General features: G+C 37.9%; 1 protein-coding gene and 1 pseudogene across 2 annotated transcripts in view; one reads left to right on the forward strand and one right to left on the reverse strand.

Annotated features, from left to right (window-relative positions):
• Positions 1 to 24,305, reverse strand: part of GPC6 (glypican 6) — a 1,116,910-nt gene that overhangs the window by 1,065,886 nt on the left and 26,719 nt on the right. The gene's annotated exons all lie outside the window — the stretch shown is intronic.
• Positions 16,403 to 17,030, forward strand: LOC139004961 (protein N-terminal asparagine amidohydrolase-like; annotated as a pseudogene).

Consider the following 24,305-nt stretch of genomic DNA (forward strand, 5'->3'; position numbering starts at 1 on the left):
TATTTTGTTTATCAATTCCTACTTGAACCTTCACTCAGCCCAGACATTACTTCCTAAGGAGGTCTTTCCACACTTCCCAGACCAGATAAAAACCCTGATAAAGGTACTACACTATCCCATACTTCCCAGAGGCAGCATAATTGCAGTTTATACTAGTGCATCAATTGATTATAATTTTATTTATCTAAACCATAATCTCCCTAGGCTCTGTTTTTTTCCACATTTTATCTCCAGCACTTGCCATGGAGTAGGCATTCACTATTTGTACATCAAATGGAGTGAATGTCATTATATTGTTATATGTTAAAATAGTTACGAGATTTGTGTATTTACTACGTGGTTCTTGGAAAAATCTGAGGTTAGAAAAGTGTTAGTTACACAAATGCATTATATAACGGTTTCCCAGCAATCTGACAAATACGTGAAATACAAGGGCACGTATCTCCTATTACCGACATCATTGCAAGTGAATAAAGAGAATGTCAAATGACTACAATGTACATACTAAAGAATTTCATTTGTTGAGACATTTCTGCTCATTAATCCTGATAAAACTATTAAATATTCTCTGTAGCTCAGACAAAGCAGCTAACTACTGGTATAAATCTTCCTAAGTCTCTAAAAGGACGTAAAGGACATAGTAAACCCTATTTGTAAGACATACACATGATCTGAGGTTGGCTTAGTTTGGGTGTCCAATTAAAATTATTGCTAAACTGCACTGCGGCTGTGCCCTGAGGGACTCACTTCTGGGAGACCACTCAACAGCCCTGCTGTTTTCTTCCGCTGTAAAAGTATACCCTTTTAGACATAAAATCAGGCTCACTTGCTTTAAAAAAAAAGCCCTAAACTATATGTTTACATTTGTCATCTGCAAAGAACCTAAACTTGTTCATTACAAATGCACAAACAAAGCTAGTGAACTAACAACATCAATGCAAAAAAGCGTTGCCCTCAGAGAATATGAGCATTAATGTACAGTTGTCAATCTTGATCAACCATTTCTTAGATTATCTACTGTGTGAGTCTTCCGAAAGAAATCTGAAATTGCGGGTGGGCCTTCTGCAACCTATTTGCTGAGCTAGGCACTTCCTCCAATTAGTTTATGAGATGTAAGGATACCAATTAAATATTAATCAAAGGAAAGGAAGTATCAGGGAGTGAATAAATGTAATAACAGCATCCATATTTGTCCATATATATTAAGATATATGTGTATATATATACGTGTGTGTGTGTGTGTGTGTGTGTGTGTATATATATCAAGTAAAATGTGTTTTAAAGTTTTGTATTACTTGCAGTTTGAAATTTTCCACCCTATTGATTTCTATTCCATTATCACATGCAGTTGAACAAAGACCACACATCTATTTCTCACATTCACTAAACTGGCTACCTCTCCCTTCCAGTTTACTATTTTCTTTGGTTCTTTGCAAATAATGAAAATTAACATTCCACTTATCATATCAATTCCTATCTATATATGCATTCCCCCTTTGACACAGTAATCTCACTTCTAGGGATCTATTCTGAGACATATCTCCATGATTTTAAAACAATGTATGCAGATTATTTATAAAAACAAATCCTGTCAGTCATTCTGTAGCAATGCTTATATTTATTAGTATCTGTTAACTCCCTCACAAATTACTGATAGCAGCTGATACTCGCTAATTCCAGCAGTTTAACCCATCTCTTATTTTCTTGACAAAACTGAGGCCATTGGTGTGAGCTTTCCCAACATTTTGTTTCCTTCCATCCCAATATCTCACATTCTTCTGTTTTAGCTTTTTTCCTCACACACACACACACACACACACACACACATGATAAGGTTGGAAAAAAATAGGCAGTGCTAAATCCTTTTTGTACCATGGTATGTCATCAATTCAGATGTTTACAATTTAAGAATTACCAAAAGAATTAAGTAGAATTTTAAGTGATTAGCTTTGTGAAAGGAGAAATGAGGATGGTGGCAAACAATTTTTCTGAGTAAAATACTTGACTCTTTAAATTATGTTATAACTTTAAAATAAAAATATTCCTTCTGTTTGGCAAAAACTAATCTCCCTAGTTGGACTGTTCTCCTTATATTTAAGGAAAGCGTCCACAGAGAAAATTGACAGAAAACTATTTTTTCACTATAGCACACTGGTAGATCTGCTGAGATGGGACAGAGGGACTCATAACCACCACTGGTCCTTTTCTTCCAACACACACCTGCTTTCTTCTCCATAGATTCTAAAAGTCTCAAGAGGATATCAGAATCTGGGAGTGAAGGATGAGTGTGTTTTGTTGGAAATTTTCCCCCAAAGGATTCTGACAGATTCCCCTGAGTTACGAACTTTTACCCTATACTGAGGAAAATTTCCACAGAAAGTTCATGAATTTGTCTCCTCAGCTCAAAGGAAAAAGGTGGCCCTGTTCCAAGTAGGTATTTTTGTTTCTTTCAATCTCTTCCTCAAAAAAAAAAAAAATTAAAAATTCTGACCATTCTATAAAAACAATGTAAAAATATTTCTTCGTTTGATTGTACATTGATTCCACTTAATAACAGCTTAAACTTTTTTCAGAAGCTATAAAAAATTTCTAGTAAATGTGCAATTCAAAAAACAACTTTGTGGTATTATCACTTAACCGTTTCACTCAGGGTGACTATTTTAGTACACATATTGAAGTATAAACATGAGAGGCTCTACTGGTCCTACAGGCCTCACCTTTCTACCTTTCCATCCCAGTCCCAACCTAAGAGAAACATGGACTCTTTAAACCCCACACTGTGGTTACCACTTCCAGGCAACGTGTAGAAACTCACACAGGAAATTCAGAATCAGATCCACTGTGATGAACAAAGGAGCTCATTTGCTGGTGTGTACTAAGCTAGCACTTAAAGGAAAATCGCTTCCACCAAATGAAAATCATTGGGTTGCTTGCACTTTCAAATGCAAGTGTAAACCTGAGGGAAAGAGGAGAACAATCGTCATGCAGAAGAACACAAGAACCTGCAGGGTGAGAGGAGGCTCGGGACAGAATGAGACCATGACAAGGACCACTAATGCCCTGCTCTGTGTTTTTTGAAGGGCGGCATTCCTACAACCTCACCTACTATAGTTCCTGGAGTAACTACTATACAAAAGGGTCAACGTTTTGACCCACTAATAGAAGCAACCTTGAAGAATGATGACTGAGAAACCGCATAGGGAGTCCCAAAGAAATGACATCTGATCACTCCCCGTTTTGTGGTGGGAAGAGAACAACAAATAAGAAATACTCTGCGTGAAGAACTGAACATGGGTAACTTTGTAGGAACGAGATAGCAGAGCAGATAAATTTACTGAGCCAACCACATAGAAAATCACATTAATCATCGAGTTACCAGATTTTTTTTATCATTCCTTCTGAACAGTTAGGCTGCTTCCTTTTGTATACCTGAAACTTATGTTAAAAATAAACTTTTCATTCATTGTTGAAAGCCTGACCTATGGTTTGACAGCTCACACTTCAATGTTTAGGTATGAAGGTTGTACTAGGGGCTTAAGATGGCTTTAACTATTAGATACCCACAGGAAAAGAAAAAAAAGTAGACTGTTTTTTAACACATGAATATGAACAATCCCTTATAGTATGAAATTTTGAGAAGCACTTTGCAATTCCTTTTTTTTTTAGTCCTCAACCAAGGAAATGTTTTATTGATTTTTAGAGAGAAAGAAAGGGATGGGGGAGAGAGACAGAGAGCGTGAGAGAGATATTAATTGGTTACCTCCCTCATGTACCCAGATCAAGAATTGAATCTGAAACCTTTTGGTTTACAGGACAACACTCCGAACAACTGAGCTGCCCAGCTAGGGCACAATTCCTAACTTTTTTTTAAGTTTAGGAGTATCCTAATGGCATTGGTATCAATAAATAAATGCAGAATGAATACAATACAATATTCTCTTTTTGTTTGTTTTTGGTCTACATAGTGAACACAGAATTTTCTAAACCTATAGTTTCAAAATAGCTGCATGTTGTAGTTTTTCACTTAAACTGCTTTCTGGGCAAACTAATCTCAGTAGTTAGAGTATTGACATTCAACACTGAGCAAATAATCTAAATATTTTGGTTTATTTTTTATATGTTTTAATAATTGCTTTCAGTTAGAAAGGAACATTTATTCTCCTTTCAAAACTTCAACCTACTTTCCAGACAAGCATCATGCTAGCTTTCTATGCTGTCTTCCTTTCCACATAGTAAGAGAGGCAGTGATGTGGTATATTTTGAAGGCCAAACCCTGATTCAAATCCTGTTCTCACTACTTACCAGCTGTATGACCTTAGGCAGATTACACAGCCTTCCTGGAGTCCTTACTGTAAAATGAAAGTGAGAACATCTGCCTTAGAGAATTTGCTGGGCACATATGTAGACCACCCTTTGCCAGGCATTCCCTTACATTCATCACAATATGAAAACCCCAGACTTCGAGATATATATATATATATATTATGTACACAGACAGATACATCATATTCAAAAGCAACATATCTATGTCTGATGCAAAAATTCCAAAAAAAGAGAGAAGTTGGGGGATAAACAATATATAATGTGAGACGTCAACATCCTTCACTTTGTTTACTTTGCATCTTTCTAAAAACTCTCAAAGCCTTGTTGACCAGTTATATTATTTGGCCCTGGTTTTAAAAAAAAAAAGAAAATTAACTGTGGGTAGCCCTAGCCGACATGGCTCAATGGTTTGAACATCAGCCTGCACACCATAGAATCATGGGTTCGATTCTGATCATGGGAATATATCTGCGCTGCAGGTCCAATCCCTGCCCCAGGACAGGGCGTGTGTGGGAGGCAAGCAATCTCTGTGTCTCTGTCGCATCAATGTTTCTCTCTCTCTCCCCTCTCCCCCCCACACACACATAGCCTGCCCTTCCACTCTTTATTAAAAAACAAAACAAAAAAAAAATGGAAAAATATCCCCATTCCTTAGGTGAGGATTAAATTTAAAAAAAAAATGTGGGTAAAAAACATCTACAAAAAGAGGAAAGTCATATGCATACAGAGAATAGTATGTTTGTAAAGTTAAGATCCCTTAGAGAATTAACATAGGTCTATGCCTCTTTTTGGCATCAGGAACAGTAAGTGGGAGACTTTCTTTACACTTTCTAGAGAGAAATCTTTGTTCTGATCCTCCCACAAGTGAGCCTGAGGACACTGGAGAATGCTAACCTTGTGCAGAACTCTCACTACAGACATGCCTTAGGGGAAACCACAGCAAAACCAGGGATATCTTTAATACTTACTGGCTCTATCCTCTAAAGCAGGTCCCAGGCTTTAGATACCTGCGTTTCAGACTTAAGCAGGTATCATCATACTTCTCAACTCTTGCATCAGGCTAGGCATTTGCCAAAATATTGGTACATTCAACCAATTTATGCCTATTGTTGTGAAATTTCCACAGATAATTGAAAACCAGACAATCCATTTAAGATGCGATGATAGAACTTTTGAGGTACAAACCTCAAAACAAAAACTGGAATTTAAAGTAAGCCAAGTTTTTATTTCCTTTAATTTCTATGACTGAAGAGATGAAAAGTACCTGAACAAATCCTTTCTACGCCTCCCACATCAGGAAATGGAGTTTTATCATATTGCTTTTAAAGATAGGAAGAGAGATGAGCTACCTATTGCCCTGCCTTGCCCTATCTATTCAAACAAGACATTGAAAGCTCACACTTTCCTAATTCTTTATACTAAACAGCACTTTTCAAATTATGCATAATAGAATGTCAGTGTCCCTCAAAAGAAAATTGGTATTAGTAAAAAGATAGTTCGACAATCAAGTAAATATAGGAAATGATGAAAATAAGGTTAAAGAAGCTATTTTAAGGCCAGATCTCAATGTGTTTTCCATAGGCAAATGGTCACTGTAAATTCCTAGAAGGTGACTAGAGTACAGCTTTACGAATCCCATTGGACAGGTCTTAACAAACTATCTCTTCTTATCTTAAATAATTTCTGAGGAACAACTGCTCCAGATCAGTAGTTCTCAAAGTGTGGTCTCCCAGCCTAGAGCATCAGCACCACCTGGGAACTTGTTCAAGATGCAAAACAGCCGAAACCGGTTTGGCTCAATGGATAGAGCGTCGGCCTGCGGACTGAAAGGTCCCAGGTTCGATTCCGGTCAAGGGCATGTACCTGGGTTGTGGGCACATCCCCAGTAGGAGATGTGCAGGAGGCAGCTGATCGATGTTTCTCTCTCATCAATGTTTCTGGCTCTCTATCCCTCTCCCTTCCTCTCTGTAAAAAATCAATAAAATATATTAAAAAAAAAAAAAAAAGAGTATACACTCTTTTAAAAAAAAAAAAAAAAAAAAAAAAGATGCAAAACAGCTGGTTTCTTTCCAAACCTACAGATTCAGCAGCCCTGGGGGTTTGGCCCAGTAATGGATATAAAGAAGATCTTCAGGTATTTCCCTTTTTTTCTCTCTCTCTTTATAGTGACTTTATTTATTTTTATCTTTATTGTTGAAAGTATTAGAGATTTCCCTCTTTTTCCCCCCATTGACCTTCTTCCTCCCACTCCTGCCCCATCTAAGGCCTTCAGCACACTGCTGTCTGTGTCCATAGATAATGCATATATGCATACAAATTCTTTAGTTAATCTCTTCCCTCCTTTCCCTCTGAGAACTGTCAGTCTGTTCCACACTTCCATGTCTCTGGATCTATTTTGTTTGCCAATTTATTTTATTCATTAGATTCCACATATAAATGAGATCATGTGATACTTGTCTTTCTCTGACTGGCTTATTTCCATTAGCATAATACTCTCCAGGTCCCTCCATGCTGTCTCAGAGGGTAACAGATCATTCTTTTTCACAGCTGCATAGTATTCCATTGTGTGACTACCACAGCTTTTTTTATCCATTCATCTGCTGATGGACACTTGGGCTGTTTCCAGATCAGAGCTATTGTAAATAAAGCAGCTTACAGGTGATTCTGACACACACTGGAGTTTGAGAACCACTGACTCAGCTGGACCATTCTCTGCAAAAGTGAAAGCATGGTTTCTACAATTATCTTGGAAAATCAAGGGTTTTCAAATTAAAGTTGATCTTCAGTAATAGGCAGTTTTTAAGATGTAACATATTTCTTTCCTTTTATATAAATCTACTTTGATTTAAAAAGTACCTACTGCTTTACAAATTATATAGGATGTTTTTATTCATGTTCTCATTACGGAACTACTTACTATTTACTCTTAGCAAGGCAATATTCCTAATGCTTATTCAAGAAAATAAGTATCTGGTTTTCTCGCATATGAATGAGAATGAAAATATGTCACTTATTATTACATGATCTAGATTTCCTATGTGACTTTGATAGACATAAATAAAAGCAGAAGTAAAAAGTAATGTGTCAATATGTTTCAAAAGTATTTGTTTATGAAGTATCCAAGTATTAAAATTTATAGAAATAAAATGTAAAATGGAGGGAAAACTAGTTTTCAATGGGCATAGAGTGAAATCTGCAAGATAAAAAATGTCTACAGGTTTGCACACGATGTAAATATACATAACACAACTGAAAAGTACAGTTAAAAACACTTAAGATGATAAATTTAATGTTATGTTATTATAACCACAATTAAAAATAAAACTAATTTTTTATGTGTTTTTCTTCAGCTCATATGGTGAAATTAAACCACTGAAACATTTTTAACTGTTAGAAACATTATTACACTATCAATATGCTCTACCCAAGAACTATGGTATTGAAGGAAAAGTATTTTAATTCATTGGGACATAATATACAATTATTTTCAAAATAAGAAGTTTGATTTAAAAGTGAAGAGCACAACATTGAGGGGCCAAACTCTGATTTTATGTTAGAAAAGCAAACTTTAAAATCCTTAATATGAATAAAAGAAACATTCCCTGGTCTAAATTTATTCCGTAAACTTCCACTGAGTTCTAGGCACTGAACTTGCCAATTGCTGGGGAAACAAAGACAATAGATATATTATTCCTGCCCTTAGCAAACTTATAATGCATTGGAAAGATGCAGAGATTTGAAGATGGCAGTGTAGGTAAACGCCTGTACTCACCACCTCTCACAACCACATCAAAACTACAACTAAAATACAGAACAACCATCATTCAGAACTGCTAGAAAGCTGGCTGAATGGAAGTCCTACAACTAGAGAAGTCAAGAAGAAAGCCCACTAAGACTGATAGGAAGTGCAGAGTGAGAACAGGCTGTACGACACCCATGTGTGCCGCATTTTTAATCAGGATGGAGATCATCTCTGTGGAGGCCGCCCAGAGGAGCAAGGGGTCCAAGCCCCACACCAGACTCCCAGTGGCCCAGGATCCCAGAGCTTGGAAAAGAAGTAAGAACCAGGGGCTTTAAAAACCAGTGCAGATTGGGGCTAAGTGAGACAGAGGCTGCTGAGACCCACCTGTTCCTCTTAAAAGGCCAGCACTACGAACTGAAGTTACAAGGTCCCGCTTCCTCTGAGATCCAGTGCCAGGGCAAGGCTCTGGGGAACACAGACACATAGGAGGAGGAATTGGATTGTCTGGCATCAGGGCAGGAACTCGGGTGTGGCTTTCTCCCAGACAAAGGTGCTCCCAGGGATCATTGTTCCTATGCTGAGTCCTCCCTGGTCCCAGAGCTGATATGCAGCTATTTCTGTTTGCTCTGCAATGATGATTCCCTAAAACCCCACCTCATCCAATTTACAACCCCACCTCAGCTGTGTGCAACAGCTTTTGCATATGAATGGCTTGTCCTTGCTCAGGCTAAAATCTCTCAAACAAGCTGCAGCCCCAAACCTATCAATAAAAGACCCAGCCCACCACCAGCCTGCCTTGCTTCACAGCTGGGTCTCTTCTGGGCACTTCCAAACCCTATACAAAGAGGAGGAATCTGCAGATCTCTCTGTAGCTCCTGCTGGGTGGCCCCAGGCAATGGATGACTTTGTACCTCCCTAGAGACCCAAGAGCCAGTGTACCCAGTGATCAGTGTCAGACCATACCAGATTACAACTCTACACATCCATAAGTGACACACTCAAAGGGCAGACTCAGTGAGCACCAAAGCCCCACTGAAGCAATTCCTGCTCCACAGGGTGTCTCCTATATAGCATCTCTCCCACTGTAGTTGCAGCTGGTCCCCACAGCCAATTGGCCTGGAGGTCAATTCCTCCCAGTGACACCAATAGCAATCAAGTCTCAACTACAACAAGACTATGCTCACAGCCCACAGAGGGATGTACCTAGAGCTCCCAGCCCAGGTGACTGAGGAGGCTGAGCCACTGGGCCCTATGGAATACCTACTATACAAGGCCACTCTACCAACTCAAGGAAACATAGCAGCTCTACCCAATACATAGAAACAAACACGGAGAAGCAGCCAAAATGCGGAGACAAAGAAACATGTCAGAAATGGAAGAAAACAAACTACTGGATATAGAGTTCAAAACCATGGTTATAAGGTTATTTAAGAATCTTCTAGAAACCTCCCCAAAAAATGGAAAAGGATCAGTCAGAAATTAAGCATACACTGACTGAAATAAAGGATAATATACAGGGATTCAACAGTAGAGTAGAGGATTCTGAGAATCAAATCAATGATTTGAAATATGAGGAAGCATAAAAACACCCAACCAGAAGAGCAAAAAGAAAAAAAGAATCCAAAAATAATAATCTCAACAATAAAGACTAGAAAAAAAAGATACTTAAAAAAATATTCACAAAAAATTCCTCAAATAAACCCCACACAGTTGAATAGTTACTCTTCTAAAGAAATGGTGAAAGACAATAATAAATTTGAATGCTTGTCAATATATGCTTTCACAGTATAGCTAAAAATAATTTTTCAGATTCTAGGAATCTCTGAACATTTCAAGATCAAACTCAGGCTGGGATTTGAGAAATTGGGTTATAATAAAGACACCTTGGTTTGGTCTGAATAAACAAGATTTTTGAGAAGCGAAAGCATTTATTATAAGCTTTTAATGCCTCCCATTTAATCTCACATTTCTCTTACCAACATTCACCATTTCTGTTTGTATAGTGCCTGACAGTTTATAAAGCACTTTCCTTGGCTTTAATGCACTTGATCCTTACAACTCTTAATTAGGTTGGCAGATATTATCTCCATCATTTTATAGATAAGATTCTGAAACAGAGGGAAATGGCGGGACTCACTAATAGTGGCCAGGCTATTACCTACAGAACCAGCACTAAAACACAGGCCCTATTTCTCTCTACCCTAGTTTTTTTGTGAGTTCCTTCTCTCATGGTAAATTTATGGGGCAACCTTTGCAAAGTAGCATAATTTAACCAATAATTAACAAAACAAATCATGTCCTTATGAGTTGGTCCAGGGCTACAGGAGATGTCACGGGGAGAGGTTTTTGAGGAAACATCTTCCCCTCTCAAGTTCTCTTCTCTCCGGCCACAGAGCCATGTTACAATACCACTCCTGGTATATGAGTGAGTATTTTAGAAACACTGATTAATATCTTTATTGCCTTTAAAAATGTTGAAGTGAGGGATGTTATTAATAAGAGGCAGAATATAAGGAAATACAATATAAATCCTTCCTTGCAAGCCACCTAAAAAATTAGCAGGGGGAAAAGAGGGGGGGTAGCTGGAAAGAAATAAGGAACACCTGCCCAAAATGTCCCCAAGTGGACACTGGGCTATTAATTATGGTAAAATCCCTGCCCAGAGATTGAGGCTTTCACCAGGCCTCTGGCCCCAGGTACTCACAAAGGAAGGGATAAAGAGCTGGTAGCAAGCCATCTCCTACTGGCTCCAGGGATGCTGTCCAGCCCTGAGCTCCATGAGCTGCCCATCCCCACTCTGCAGACTCCTCCTCAGAGGAGTCTTAACACCGAAGTATTTCTGTGGCCACAGAGCACTTCAAAGAGATTCTCATCCTGTGACAGCCCCTCCCATAATCAACCCCCAATATGTGCGTACACACACTCACACACACACTCACACACACACACACACACACACACATACACAGGATTGTTTTCTAAGTTCAAGTCTAAAGTGTAAAGGTCATCAATAAAATTGCTGGTGAAAAGGCCAAAGCTTCAGGCACTTTGTAAGTTGTATGTCCCTGACAAACCTGATGTAAAAAGGTCTCTTACATCAAAGGTAAAAAGAACCCTAGTTAGTGCGTTTGACTTGTTCACAACCCAAAATGAGGAAGCTTTAGCACAGAGTTCATTCAGTCTGAAGCCGGGGAGAACCAGACAATATACTTCCTCATCTTTCCTCAGCTGGGGCTGCAGGGCCATCCTTAGTTCTTGCTTGGCTAAAAGGTAAATGTTTTCATCTTGGTCATTACAAATAAACCAAAGTACTTAAAAATTTTCCTAGCTGTTGCAGGATGGATTGTGTCCCCTAGCCTCCTACCCCCAACCCCCCTCCCCCCCAAAAAAAAGCTCATATGTTGAAGCTCTAACCCCTAGTACCTCAGACTGTGACTACATTTGGAGATAGGACCTTTAAAGAAGTGATTAAGTTAAAATGAGGCCAGTAGGGAGGGACCTGATCCAATGACTGGACACACAAAGACACCAGGGATACATGGCACACAAAAAAACAAAACACAAGACGATGTGAGTGAGAACACAGCGAGAAGGTGGGCATCTACAAAGTCAAGGAGAGAGGCCTTAGAACAGCGGTTCTCAACCTGTGGGTCGCGACCCCTTTGGGGGTCGAACAACCCTTTCACAGGGGTCACCTAAGACCATCGGAAAACACATATATAATTACATATTGTTTTGTGATTAATCACTATGCTTTAATTATGTTCAATTTGTAACAATGAAAATCCATCCTGCATATCAGATATTTACATTACGATTCATAACAGTAGCAAAATTACAGTTATGAAGTAGCAACGAAAATAATTTTATGGTTGGGGGGGTCACCACAACATGAGGAACTGTATTAAAGGGTCGTGGCATTAGGAAGGTTGAGAACACTGCCTTAGAAGAAACCGAACCTGCCCATACCTTGATCTTGGACTTCCAGCCTCCGGATCTGTGAGAAAATATTTCTGTTGCTTACACAACCCAGTCCATGGTTTTATTATGGCAGTGCTAGCTAACTAATATAATATACTAACTGACTCCTGTGCTTCATTTATATCATGTTTGAGGTCTGTTGATTTCTCCTTTGCTACCTAGTCAGTGTTCTAAAGAATGAAGCTCTTCTCATTTTTATGCCTCATAAAACTGATCAATGTTTAAAACAAAAGGATCCTTTTATACATGTTGGGAACGTGCACATACTAGAATCAATGACAAAAAAAACATTTCATATACCCAATTAAGGTCTTAAATGAAACAGTTTTAGAAAAATAACCATTAAGAACTTGAAAACAGTCTTCCACCTGAAGAGATGAAAAGAGTTTCAACGTAATACTGCATCTGTTTGCAACATGTCAGAGTTGGCAGACAGGTTAGTCTATAATCAGAAGAGGTTTTCAGTTCTGAAACAGGACTTGTAATATTCCTCAGTATTTTGCCTGATTAAGTGCTTAAATTCACAAGGCCTGAACAATCAAAATTTTTGAATATGTGAGCTCTCGATTAACTTCCCAGGTATCTAACCCAAACCCTCACTAATTCCCTTAGTCATTATACAGCCTGAGATAAGACTCTACATTGTGATACAATAATATGTTAAAGTACTCTGTAAACACAGAAAATTGTGGATCAAAATTAGAATTAGTTGCCTTACAAATATTCATTTCCATTAACATTTATTCAGGAAATTTCAAAAACAGTAAGTATCTATGTATTTATTAAAGAGACATTTTATACAATAAATTCACATTTATAGAATAAAGCCACAGACCATATGTAAGCAAAAATTTGCCAATAAACTAAGTTGAAATATCCGAGGTCGAGGTCAGGTTCTATGTATTCATAGTTTTCAAATGAAAATAGTTTTCTTCTAGGGATTTGCTTGTTACTATTTTATTTCGGGCTCCTAACAAAATGCCTAGTACATGGTAAGCATTCAATGTGTATAGCTGAATATACGAATGAATATATTCATACTATAAATATTTTAGAATAAAATCTCCATGTGGCATAGAACCATGTCTCCCTTTAGAATTCAATCATCAGAGCACAGACTTCTATATTTTGATACTAAAAGTATTATTTTTATACTTATATTAACAGGGCACATAAGAAAATAATTTTTATCATTTCCAGAATGAATATACCACATTCCCCCAAATCATAGCACATTACTCATTTGTTTATGTGGCACTGCTCATCAACATGAATTCCTTAGAAAAATGGCATAGTTCATGTTTAGTAGATATTGGTTAGATGAATGAATAAATGCCTACGTGAATAATTTTTACCAACTACCTCAAATTTTCAAAGTTCTTAAACAGAAGCTGTGTGAGGACTTCACTCATTCCCCTCGAAAAAAAAGAGGAAATCAATCTCTTGATCTTAAAGGAAATATTATGAATAGAAATCTAAAGTACATATAAAACTTTGTGACAAATAGTAAAATCCTGACATTTAAAATACTTTTTTAACTTTTAGGCAAATGAATTCTATCAGCTTAGCAGCAAGGGATTCTATGAGTCTGTTGTTAGATATGAAATATTACTCATGGGTTATATATTCAACTTTTCTTAATATCACTCTAAAAGTGCAATTCTGTTTACCTAGATACAATTCAGACCATATTTTTGTAAAAATAAATTGGCCTAAATTTCAGAGAGAACTACATGTTTTTTCCTAGCCACAAAGAGACAATTTGCCTTCCTAGGGTACAGTTCATTCACATTGGCTTTACAAGTTGTATTTCAGGTCATAGCTTTGTGGGTAGAGCATTTTGCCAGTTCCTTAAGCACTGCCTATCTTTCCTCTGTCCTTACGTTTTAATGGGAATAAAACCTACCACCTGTCTTTTTCTGGATAATCAGGTCACAGCTTTCCAGACTCTAACACAAAGAAGCATAATTCTGTTACTGCAGCTTATTAACACAAATGTTCCTAAACTGCTGATATCTAACATGGAAATAAAGTTGGATAAGTGTATGGGTATGCATAGGCATTGAAGATCTGGATTCTGCGGTCCACTGTCTATTCAGGAATTCTCAGCTGTTGTCAGTGATAAAACAGATGAATATTTATAACCTCATTTACAGAATCATTCACAGACATTATATCCAAATAAGACCAGAATAAATTGTTGGAGCTCCACTGTGATAACTTACATTAATTATTTAAGAATCTTCACAAACTGAGTTGTTGTATTTCACCAATCCATGTTTTGAAAAACTTATAAACACAATGATCCCATTCTAATCACAACATTCAAACATTTTCATACATATATATACACATATATGTATACATAAAGACAATGAATCATCTCATTCTTCAATTACCTCTTAAAATTCACTGCTTAAAATCATTCACATTCACTGATCTATAAATTATTTCTCAAATTGTTGGAATTTTTTAAAAGGGAATTTCAAAGGTAATATAAATTCATATATTATGGATAAACGCCCCCCCAGTTTTAATATTCTTTATCTTATTCATTTGATAAATGTATCACTTAAAGACAACTACATGTTCTCAAAGCTGAGTTATTAAAATTACAGATTAACTATAATTATTGTATCACTCTAGTCACACTTTCAAATTCAAAACTAAGATGCTCCAAAGTGGCCTGGTTTATATTATCCAGTTTACCTCATTACCATCTGAAGAGTTGAGTTACTATTAATTTCTTTAATATAACTAAAAAATAATCCTATCTTGATAATCAATAAGTTACTGTAATCCTGTCAGTACAAAATAAATTTGATTTCAGAATTTATAAAACTTAAGAAGGAATGTCTTTTAATTAGCCATATTAAACACAAGTAACTAAAAGATTCAATTATTGGTCTTCTTTGGTAGTTGGGAAGTCCTGGTTCTTTAATCAGAAAAGCACCACTACTAAATTTTAACAGTTAAGGAAACTTAGTTATTTGCCCACCAGTATTACTAGTCCCAATCCTATATAATATGCTAATTATATGCTGAGGCTGCTCAACCGCTCACTATGACAAGCACTGACCACCAGGGGACAGTCGACTGATCAACTCGTAGTTATCATGTGCACTGACCACCAGGGGGCAGACAGTCAACCGGTTGACCAGTCACTATGACATGCACTGACCACCAGGGGGCAGACCCTCTGACCTATAGGTTAGCTTGCTGCTGGGGTCTGGTTGATCAGGACTGAGCAAGATGGGCCAGACATGCCCTGGAGCCCTCCTCAGGGCTGATCAGGACTGGGCAGGATGGGGCCTGACCTGCCCTGGAGCCCTCCCATGCTCGCTCCCCTGCCCCAATCATGCACTGATGGGGTCCTTCGGCCTGGCCTGCGCCCTGTCACAATCTGGGACCCCTTGGGGGATGTCGGAGAGCTGTTTTCGGCCTGATCCCGCAAGCCACTCCACTCAGAAGGATGCCAGATGCAGGGCTCAGCAGGTCTCACAGCTGGCGAGCGCTGCTGCAGCAGTGCAAGCCTCTCCCACTCGGGACTGACTGGGCTCGAGCCTGTGGCAGGTGCAGCAGGGCCAGGATGAGCGGGAGCAACAGGTAGGAGCTCTGCAGGTGGCGTTGGACTGCGGGTTTCGGCCCAATCCTCGCAGGCCACCCGAGGGACCCCACCCATGCATGAATTCATGCACCGGGCCTCTAGTTGAACAATAATATATCACTCAGAATACTTACAAGGCAGGGATATTTCATCCATATTTCTTTCCAAAGGATATGATAGTCTATGCAAAATTAACTTTTATATCTAATAATACGATTCTCAGATTCACTCAAGCTCAAGGAAAAAAAATGACTCAAGTAAACATTTAAATAACTCATTCAATCTTCCTTAAAAACTCTAACCATGGTCATATTGCTCACTTATGGTGGCCTATTTCCAGTCATATGTTTTACTTTCAAATCTGTGTGTAAGTTACATACACCACAACTGGGGAGACCGCCACCTTCCTGGGCCTGCCTGAGCAGCCACCTCCGAGATGCTGCTGCTGGTCCACAGGCACCCAGCACGGTGCCACAGGCCACCCAGGACCCTGTCCAAGCCCTCCTGCTTCTGGAGGAAACAGCGAGTCTTCTCAGAGGTCAGTCTGTTCAACAAGTGGGATCCCAGGGCCGTCTGTGTGTTCAGCAAAGAGAGCTTGCAGTGACCTCCCCAAAGGAGAGCTCCATCTCCATTCTGGGTTCTGATGATGCCACCACCTGTGACGTTGTGGTGCTGAGGCACACAGGTAATGGGGCTCCTGCTTGACACGCTGTGATGGAACCAACCCCAAAGCTGAGGTCCCCTTGATCATGAACTCCATAAAATCCTTTCTGACCACGCTCAGTGTGGAAGGCTGGAAGTGCACCTGGTTGGCGGCTTCAGTGAGGATGGACAGTTGTCACAAAAACTTACGCATCAACTTCTTAGTGAATTGGACAGACAAGATGATGACATTCACTTAGTGACATTATGTGTGACAGAATTAAATGTCCGGGAAGAAAATAAAAACCACTTTCCAATAATTTATGGAATTGCTGTCAACATGAAAACTGCAGAGATTTGCAGAGCCTCCTTCCAAGATCGGGTCTGGAGGAGGAGCTGCGAGCTGCACCAGCTTTAACAGGAGGATCAAGGATTCGCTTTATACTGCAAAACAGGACAGCGACAACTGTATATAGGACTGTATTCCTCAATGCCATTTCCACATATGGATTTTGGGTTGCAGCAAGATAAGCAAATACTAGAGAACATCCCACTTCACCTCTGGCTGAGCCCACCCCAACACCACCACTTTACTGAACATATTAGATCCACCTTTATGTATTTTTAAAAAACCATCTCTAACAAACACACTATTTCCTGCACATAAAGCTCTACTCTACAACAAAAAAAGAAGAAGATGGCTTATGGAAAAGTATCTCTTTTCCAGGAAGCTGAAAATGGGAATTACAAAAAAATGCAACCTTAAATAAAAGTGTTTACATACACTCTGAAGCTATATTTGATATACATCAAGCCTCCATTTTATCAACTGTTTTAGAAATTATCTAGATTATCAGTTTTATATCAAAGATTTCTGAATGCTTTTACCTTAAGCCCTAGCTGTTTCAGGAAGAGAAAGTTATTATGTGGTGTTTTCCAGATCATACTTGTAGGAGATGTCAATCAAGACAGGGAGACAAACAGATTTTTGATCATTAAATCAATTTTAAGTAAGTTAATTGATTTAAAAATTGAGTGGAACCAAAGATAATGTAGAGAGATTCAAGGTCAACACTTGAGTATAACTTTTTTCTCCTAGCTCTAACGTGTCCTGTGGAGACATTTCTGTTCAAATAACACTCCAGGCCTCTCTTGCCCCCTGACTACCTAGGGAAGGAGGGACTATTATCAGAACAAGTGGATGATGGAGAAGCAATCAAGCTTGCAAAACACACTCTCCCTTTTTTGTTGAGTGAATTTGCTTTCTGTTTGCTTTTTGCCCAAAGGAAAAACAGTAGAGGCCTCTGGCTGTCCAGATGTGCCATTAACTACGGGTGCAAGTCTATTAAATCCTGCTGGGAATTGGCAGCAAGCTCTTTTGACCTGAGATCTAAATGCAGATCTACATCAGCTTTAATCTCCATTTGTTACTTTAATCTCCATTTATCTGTCTTCTCTATACTGTTTCTCATTTGGTCTCAAATTCTGGAAGCAAAGGAAAAGGAGTGTTAGTGTTGACTCTAAAATCACCCAAAATATATAATATATAAGACACGGGAGGGTGGGGGAGATATATACTGGGATGTTACTCCCTTTTGAAGGAAATAAACACAAAAAGAAAGCTTAGAAGATAACAAATATAAAAATATATGGAGCTGGGAAAGGCAGAAAGGTTCTAGGTAAGAGATTCTGAAAGGACTTCAGTGGGAAGTTTAAGTAGAACGTGAAGGTGTTTTGCATTTAAAAAGCAATTTACAGAGAAGAGGGAGGGGAAAGCATTCCAGGTCTACAGAAATAAGATGATTTTTAATTCTTTGTTAAGTGGGGAGAAGAAACAATTACATTGCTTTACAATGCATACTATCTAATCTCCAGATGTAAAGGTGATCTACATATCTATAAAGATACACATATACTATTATGCATACATATATTCACTTGTGCAAACCCTCAGGAAAAGCTCTGGTGGGAAACATTAAGTGAGTAGAAGAAGCATGAGATCATGGGTGGCTGTGGGGTCTTTTAACATTTACTCATACCTCTGGTGTTAGAATATGTACAACACACAGTGGGCATGTGTTCATGTACTAGTTATTTAATGGGGAAAAAGGAGAGAAAAGGAAGCAGAAGGGAGGCAGGGAGGGGAAATTGCAATGAGAAACATATGACAATAGCATTACACAAGCCTTAATTTACTTCTTTATTTAGATGCTACTGTAGGACTGTAAAATGTCAATGGGACATTTTTATGACAATCAATATTCATTATATTGATAAACACAAAAGCAGAAATCAATACTCAAATTTTCAACTGATAGAATGAGAAATAAATGTCATGCTCTTTTCTAAAATTACAGGCTTTATATGTCTGTCTTAATAAATCAAAAGTTAATTTTATTGTCTTTTCACCAATAGAACCCTGATTAAATCAATACTGCACTAGATTATTTCCTAATCTGTGACATTCCTCCAATTATTCATCAAGCACACAATCACTCAGAAAAGAATATTGCTAACAAAAAGCAGCTTCTCTCTAGGGTAGAATATGTAGTTCCAAACCTATCTACAACCCACTCCTTGTCTCTTTTAGTGATTAAAAAAAATGAACTTATCCCATACATTTTGTAGATTTAATAATCTACTCTGTCTCAACTAAATTAGATTATGACTGTTACAAGTGCTCCCCAAAAGGACATTAGAAGGAGGAAGAAAAGAGGCTCCAACCTTGACAAAGAGTTCAAGGCAGGCTTCCTGGGGACATGAAGCTTGAGGTGATAACCTGTGAAGGATACACCAGAGGTCATTTGTTGAAGGGCGGGCATGCAGAGATGAGAGCAGGTGGGTCTACCTTCAGGGAACCTGACTTCTGGTCATTGTGCTGGGAGTGGAGACGACTACACAATGAGGGGATTACAATTCATGTTAAGCAATTACATCTTTCTACATGCAGGGTGTGGACGAAAGGGGCCACACGCTGACCTGACAAGCTCAGGAGAGGCCTGCGTGGCAGCCTAGCAGACTCAGAGACCTAAAATAACCACAAAGGATGGTCTGAAATTAAACTTTAACTAAAAGCAGTTATGGTGGGCAGTTATGTCCTAGGCCAGTATCTTCACTGACAAGATCAACTTTGATCCTTACTGAGCCCATTTGCCTTTTTGCCTCTATGATAACATACCCTTGAAATGTCTGGGTAACTTGTAACTTCCCTTTTTCTGGAGCCCCTGGGGCACAACCAAATGTTCTGGGCGCCAGGACAGATACTACAAATTCCTTCATTATAATGTTAATTGATCCTGCACCCACCTAAGTATGTGTCCATCATTTTACTTTTTATCCTATCACAGAGGTTTCCCCGCTTCGCTTAATCCCACCTCCTTAAATCTGACACCAATGAATTTCATGTATAAATACGGATGTAACCCTGCCATTCTCTGGAGCACTATCTCAATTCATTGAGGTTTTGCTTCCCGGCATATGTAGACAGTTTGGCTCAAATAAACTCACAAAAATTCTTTACAGGTTTCAATGGTTTTTTATATTGACAAGGGGAGGATACTGCAGTGCTTGAACCAGAGAAGTATCATTTTGAAAAGACTTCTCTGGCTTCAATTAGCCAATCCCACCCATGGAACTTCTTGGATGCAGGTAGCTTCCAAATAAGACTCACTTGGCTGAAGCAAATGGCATGGACACCCAGATAACCAAAATGCTTAGAGGGGCGCTCCACTGCTCTCAGTCAGTCAGAATTGGTCTTTATGTAGCCAGAAATGCTGTATCCACCACCTCATTCCCACCACACTCCTGGCATGGGCAGAAACCAGCCTGGCCTGTTCATTTTTTATACCCAGGCACCTAAAGTATTGTCTGGCATATTGTAGGTTTCCTCATTGCCTGAAGACCCTAATATTCAGATTTTCATATTCTAAATGAAGATTATCTAAGATTGGTCTCTATACTTCTACTTTTGTCCATAGGAACTGGGCAGAGATTTTAATAGATATGAACCTGCAACTGTATGGGCAGAACAAGTCATGGGCAAATGGCATTAGAGACTACCTTCTATGAACTACAAAATGACTTCCCAAGGGATTTTCAGTGTATGTTCAACAACATAGGAATGTATTATTCAAATAATCCTCTCTTGATGCTTTTGTCTATACGAATGTATATAGCCCACTCTAAAATACCCTTTATGATGCATAAAATGCTAAAATAGAGCCCTGAAATACTATGCAAATATAGATAATTTATTTTAGGGTCAAAATAAATACAATCTAAGTTAAGGGGCTGGTTACTAAGGTTACAAAGAATGAGTGAATAAATAAAACAGTATTTTAGTCAGTCTTATCAACAAGAACAAAAAAAAAAAGAACATGCTTAACACCATGTATTTATTTCTACCCTGAGAGCTATAACAACACATTTTCCCCCAAGAGCCACATGTCTACTAATCTAAGTACATTTATTCTTTTCTATTTTTCATCTGTTATGTAAAAACCCTGTCCCTCAATGTACACATATGTAAAAACCCTTGTCCCTACAAGCTGATAAAAATTTAGGTGTACAATCGAATAAGCTGTTAATTTGGCCACATCATATCTGCCTTTAAAAAACAACAACAACAAAAAAAAAAAAAAAAAAAAAAAAAACAGGGTATAATATTATAATATGTGGCTTTTCCCAAATTCCAAAGACTGTACAAAATGTTTTGATCCTAAAATTCTGAAATTAGGCATTGGAAAAATTTGCAGTAATCAAAAATAATATTTAGCCCTGACCAGTTTGGCTCAGTGGCTAGAGCGTCGGCCTGTGGACTGAAGAGTCTCAGGTTCGATTCCGGTCAAGGGCATGTACCTTGGTTGCGGGCACATCACCAGTAGGGGGCGTGCAGGAGGCAGCTGATCGATCTTTCTAACTATCCCTCTCCCTTCCTCTCTGTAAAAAATCAATAAAATATATATAAAATAATAATAATAATATTTAACATTCAGGTAGTTCTTTACAATTAGATCATTTAGAAAAAAATATCAAAGGCAAGGGTATAGAAATTAAAGTTTTTAGCCTGAGAAACAAAAGAATAGCCATACCCTCATATGAATCTTCAAATATATAGAGGTTTTTCAAAAGAATCATCAAAATAAAATAGTAGAGGAATAAAACTGGCATAATTACTTTATGAAGAATCAAAGTCTATAGTAAAAAACTCTGCTGAAAACTATAAATGAGTTACCTAAGAGATTAAGTAGAAATTGCAATGCTTTTAATTCCCACATTAGTCCAAGCTTAAATTCCCATTTAGAAGAAAATCACATTTCTTAAAAATTTTCATTCTTAAAATTAAAACAAAATAGTTTGTAACAAGTTTGAATTCATCAGAACCCTGCGAAACATCTTGTTCACATTCTCAAAGATCTAACATGGACCCCACCACATTTTCAATACTACAATATCGCTATTAAATAAACAAGTACAGCCCTAATTGTACAGCCCTAATCAACACATTTGGCTCAGTGAATAGAGCATCAGCCTGCGGACTGAAAGGTCCCAGGTTGAATTCTGGTCAAGGGCATGTACGTTGGTTGCGGGCATATCCCCAGTAGGTGGTGTGCAGGAGGTAGCTAATCAATGTTTCTCTCCCATCAATGTTTCTAACTCTCTATCCCTCTCCCTTCCTCACTGTAAAAAATCAATAAATTATATTTTTTAAAAAGAAACAAGTACAGATGGCCTTCATTATTAGTAAATTACCCTTTTTCCTGCTTAATTTGGGTTTTACAAATCATTTTCTTTATAGATCAGTAAGTCATAAACTAAAATAGGTATCATAGTCTATTTATAATCTTTTTCACATCCAAAAAACATAAGTCATTCAGGTTATTTTTATGCAGGATTTCTAAGTCATCATTTCTTTATACCTATTGAGTATTTCATGACCAAGAACAGGATAAATCATATTTTACTTCTTATAGAATGGCAAGAGCCACAAGGCTTTATACAACTATTACTTCTGCCTTTCATAAATGACATTTACCTGCACAGCCCTAACCCTGATATTTGATTTCCTTAAGTTCTGATCAAGTTATTAACATTACCTGTGTTTGACTGGATAACAGCCATCCTTCCATATTTTAATATAGAGGGGAAAATTAACAATACAACCTCTCTATACTACTCATTTTGGTGCCTTAATGCCATCAGTTTCTATATTCAAAGTACTTAAAGCCAAAGCTATAACTGGACCAAGGCAATTCAAATACTAACTAATATGAAGCCTAATAGCATTAATTTCAATTCTTCCTTCTTATAAGTGAGGATACTACATCACAGGAACTCTCACCATCCTTCTAACTGTATGTTTATTTAATTCCATAGCAGCACTTTTGCCAGTTTTCCTGATATCTATGATCAAATATTAGGTCACCCTTTTGTCTGTTAGGGTTGTGAGCTACCACAGCAAATCTTGGTAAATCATGCTGTTCGGATGACTTCAATATATTATTTGCAAGATTCTTTTGGTATGAAAATATTCAAAAACAACCAAGAAATTAAACACAAATTAAAAGGAAACTATAATGGTGCATATGTACAGTATTTGGACTTATAAAAAGTAAAATTAATCTATAAAGCATACAAAGGGTATTTTTGGTTTTTGGTGTTTTGTTTTAGGGGGTTTTTTGTTTGTTTGTTTGTTTGTTTTTTTCAGAATTGTATTCCTCAAAGCAAAAACAGATACAAGTAATGCACAAGATTGTTTTAAAACTGGTAAATCAACCTTAAAGTTAGTGACAAAAATGCTTAGAGATAAGGTACACAAAACTATTGATAACATTTCTTTATCAAACTACATATATTGATTTTGGATTATATCAACACATTACTACATTGTGGAAAAATAGATACCATGTAATGAGCATCACCCTTTTGCGTTTCAGTTGTTTCATTTCATTTCAGGAGGTGCCTCCTTTTTTTCTCCCCTTCAAAGGTTGCATTTTAAGGTTTTGATAAGAAAAGCACAACAGGCCGAAACCGGTTTGGCTCAGTGGATAGAGCGTCGGCCTGCAGACTGAAAGGTCCCAGGTTCAATTCCGGTCAAGGGCATGTACCTGGGTTGCGGGCACATCTCCAGTGGGAGATGTGCAGGAGGCAGCTGGTCGATGTTTCTCTCTCATCGATGTTTCTAACTCTCTATCTCTCTCCCTTCCTCTCTGTAAAAAATCAATAAAATATATTAAAAAAGAAAGAAAAGCACAACAGAACTAATTTCTACTTTTTCCTGCTTATTGGAAGTCAGACACTGCAAACAAATGTCTTTTTAATAATTCTGAGGGTTTGCTCATTTTTGGAAGGAGGATTGATTATACATACACATAGACAGTGGTGGACTGGTGTTTAACAACCAACTTTATAGGAAATGAGGCCCTGATTTTTATTGTTTGCCAGTTGCTGTGGTACAAGTACTTCCACCATAACTGACTTCAAGCTACTAATGTGAGGTCAATCTGCTCACAAAACACCTGACAATTTCACAATTGACTCTGATGGCCTGGGGTGAGCTGGCTCCAGCACACCCGTGTGTACATTTGAAACACATACATACACATACATCTACCCATATATACACAAATATGTTGCTACATATGACTCACGCAAAAAGGAAACTTAAATATATTTCTTAACAAATTGACTTTTCAAAGTTTATGGTAGCTCTTTCTAAAGGTCAGAATTGCACTTTACATACATCTCCTATCTTCTCAACTACATATCTTATCATTGCTTCTGAGGTCCCTTCTGGAGTAACATCAACGGTTTTGAAATGCATCGGCTTTAAGCATATAATTAGCTATGGCCATATGTCTAGTGTCTAAAATGAAGCAGGCCAGATTTAAAATCTCAGGCAGCAGACCATTAAGAAATTTCATGATCTGATACCATCATCCTTCATGAAGTTCTTATCTGAATGTGTGTTGGTAAATGGATACAGGTCTCATTGGGTAGAGACCCACATAC

The sequence above is a fragment of the Myotis yumanensis genome, unplaced genomic scaffold (assembly GCF_028538775.1).
Source record: "Myotis yumanensis isolate MYYU_CA2020_CCGP unplaced genomic scaffold, mMyoYum1.0.hap1 SCAF_3, whole genome shotgun sequence".
NCBI classification, from domain to species: domain Eukaryota; kingdom Metazoa; phylum Chordata; class Mammalia; order Chiroptera; family Vespertilionidae; genus Myotis; species Myotis yumanensis.